The sequence below is a fragment of the Mchenga conophoros genome, linkage group LG2 (assembly GCF_057382185.1).
Source record: "Mchenga conophoros isolate Kocher_MC1m ecotype Shallow Benthic linkage group LG2, M_conophoros_male_GT1.1, whole genome shotgun sequence".
Taxonomy (NCBI): Eukaryota; Metazoa; Chordata; class Actinopteri; order Cichliformes; family Cichlidae; genus Mchenga; species Mchenga conophoros.
Window position 1 is genome coordinate 23,258,536 of NC_140527.1, and position 3,037 is coordinate 23,261,572.

Genomic DNA, 3,037 nt, shown 5'->3' on the forward strand with positions numbered 1-3,037 from the left:
CATGTGAATTACAGTGTGTGGTGATGATAATAAGAGTGCTAACCGGGGCCAGGCCTGCGCCTTCGAGCCAGCAGCCAATCCCAGCTGGCACAGCCTGAAAGACAACCGCTGCCACCATCTGAAGAGGCAAATAAAAATGACAAGCTAACTGTTAAAGAACTGCTGATTTTTCACATGTTTTAAAAGCTTTTGTAGCTCTGCCAGATCTTTCTTTCTTTTTCTTTCCACCCAACTTCTTCTTCTCCTAAATTTTCACCCTTCTCCCTGGCCGCCTGCGACCACATCCAGATACACGAAACCCCTCATTTATCAGGGAAATCTAAAAATAATCCCTCCTCTGCTGCGGTGTGGCTTTGATAAAAAAAATAAATATTGGTGTTCAGAACGATTGTGCGCTGTGGGACAGAAACAGATAAAGACATGCGTGACGGTTCCTCAACAGCTTTCCACCGCATGCATGTGAAACGACGGATTTCCCCCCCTCAAATAATTACTACTTCCCCCTCTCACCATACGTGTTAACAACAGCAAAAGGAGCACTCAACACATTTCAAACTCCTGCTCAAGTCAGCGAGCCATCCAGAAAGTGTATTTACGTTGGAGCGTCGTTCACTTTTATGCATCGCTCTATCCAAACATTCCCAAAATCGTGTGGTAGTTACACATTACAGTATTAGAAAATTACACCCTAACACCCGGCAGATTAGTTTTTCACCCCTTGACATCCTTCTGGGAAGTAGAGCTCTCATTCCCAGGGATCTATTCCTAAATCCCAACTTTCCCGGTGCCCCGTTCAATCAGCGTCCTGCTTGGCAGAGTTGCCCCGTCTGGGCTGTCTGCGAGGGAGAAAAGATGCTCGGCTCAGACCCTCACATGCAGAGTCTGACTCTCATTATCAATTACGGCTGTTTTTGTTTCTTTTTACCACAGCCATTAACCACACTGTTACTGGCAGCCAGGGGGAGTTAGTGAGAGAAAGAGGCAGGCAGAGAGAGAGGGAGAGAGAGAAAGCAATTTTCATCAAAAAGAATTAGCTATCCAAACAAGTGAGACGAATGTGCCGTAGAGTCAGTTTCACAGTTGGCCTCATGAAAGCATTGTGGACAGATGAAGATCTATATGTTTTTAATGGGAAGAGGGTGAGTAGTAAGGGATAAGTAAAAGCTTAGGGAGAGAAAAGAGGGAGGGAGAGGGAGGACATAATTCACAACACACTTGTGGTGAGAGGAGGAGGAGGCCTGCATCTTGGCAGAGGCGCTCCTCTCCTCTCCTGCTTTCCTCTTGCCCTCGCTGAGACAGAAGGAGCCAGTGAAGGCTGGATGCCGTGACACATGAGCCATTAAATCTTCCTGCACTGCGGGCAAAGGGGGAGGCGGGGGCAGCAGTACCAGGCCCTGTGCCCAAGATCCCCACATGCTGCCAGGCTAGAGACCCAGAGAGCAGACAGCAAGAGGGGATCCACAGAGGGAGACAGAGTTTCACCACATCTATAACTATTGTAATAACTCATAACAACCCCCCCAAGACTAAATGATCTGTAGTTGATTTAGAAATGTGCTGCTGAGGAGCAGAGACAGGCTGAGCTTTCTATCTAAACTAATCTCAAACTAATTTTTTCTGTCATATGCATTTTGGTACAAATTTAACACCAACCGGATACCTTTTTCTTTTTTTTAAACAACACAATGTTTATAATACAGTGTTCCCAATTTCCACTATGGGAACTGTTATGACTAACATTATTAATGGGTGTGTTTAGCCGCTCACGGCACATAGTTGACATTGTGGTCTTGATTAAATATTGGAAAAGTCAACATAGCACAAGACACAGCGCCATTACTACAAGTTAACTTCATATCAACATAACTTCCAGGAGACGGTTTGTTTATTGTTCATTCCCTTAAATGTGTCAAGCTGAAAAGCCTCAGATCCTCCGCTTCTCATAATGCAACCAGGTCCTTTTCAGGCGTCTCTCTTGGCTCAGAAACGGCCTTTCTTGGGTGATTTCATATGTGAGTGTACGGTAATTTCTCCATGTCAAGTAAAGGCTAATGAGTCTGTGCTGTTTGTTTGTGGGTCGTTCTGCAGAGCAGCTTCAGTTTTGTATTTAATAACTGAAGCTGCTCTGTTGAGTTGAGATCAGATGACTGGCCATTGGCCATCGAAGATGATCCATTTCTTGGAAACTCTTGTGGTTCTTTTGCAGTGTGTTTTGGGCCATTATCCATTTGCACTGCTAAAGGCTGTCTAATCTGTTTTACACCATCTGAGCAAAGAGTACAGGTGTGTACACTTTATAGTTCATCTGCTTCTATCAGCAGTCACATCATCAATAAACACTAGTGCAGGAGTGGGCACCTCCAGGCCTCGAGGGCCGTATCCTGCAGGTTTGAGATCTCACCCTGGGTCAACACACCTGAATCACATGATTAGTTCATTACCAGGCTTCTGGGGAATGACACGACTTATTGAGGAGGTTATTTAGCCATTTAAATCAGCTGTGATGGATCAAGGACACATCTAAAACCTGCAGGACACTGGCCGACACAGGCCTGGAGTTGCCCCCCCCTGCATTTGAGTCCCACTTCTACTGCAAGCCACACATGCCCATGCAATAACACTACCTGCACCATGTTAGGCAGGTAATGTGGTATGTTTCAGTTACTTTTCTCTTCCCAAAAAGTTCATTTTGGGTTCATCTTAGAACTGTTCAGGCTCTTTAAGATATTTTCTGACAAAGTCTCATGTGGCCTTCCTGTTCTTACAGTTTTTCCTCAGTTGCTTTGGTGCATTTCTCACAACAGAATTGATCTCTGCACCACTACTAAGGCTCTTCTCAAAACAATTAGTGCAAACTGCAAAACATGGTGGATAACTTGCAAGAGTGAGTCACTTCATCAAAAAGAAAAGTCAGTTGCTCAAAATAAGTAGTCAATGCTTCAAAAGCAAGTCCCTTAATCAAAACAGATTATTTTCATCAAAAGCAAGTACTTATATCAAAGTGTCAGGGCTGTCACAATTACAAGTCATTACACCA

General features: G+C 44.5%; 1 long non-coding RNA gene across 1 annotated transcript in view; it reads left to right on the forward strand.

The window, feature by feature from the left end:
• LOC146581962 (uncharacterized) overlaps positions 1-49 on the forward strand; it is a 6,097-nt gene extending 6,048 nt beyond the window's left edge. The window contains exon 3 of the long non-coding RNA XR_014894137.1: positions 1-49. This exon is cut by the window's left edge and continues 308 nt beyond it. This is a non-coding gene — a long non-coding RNA (uncharacterized LOC146581962).
• Positions 50-3,037: the final 2,988 nt, after the last annotated feature.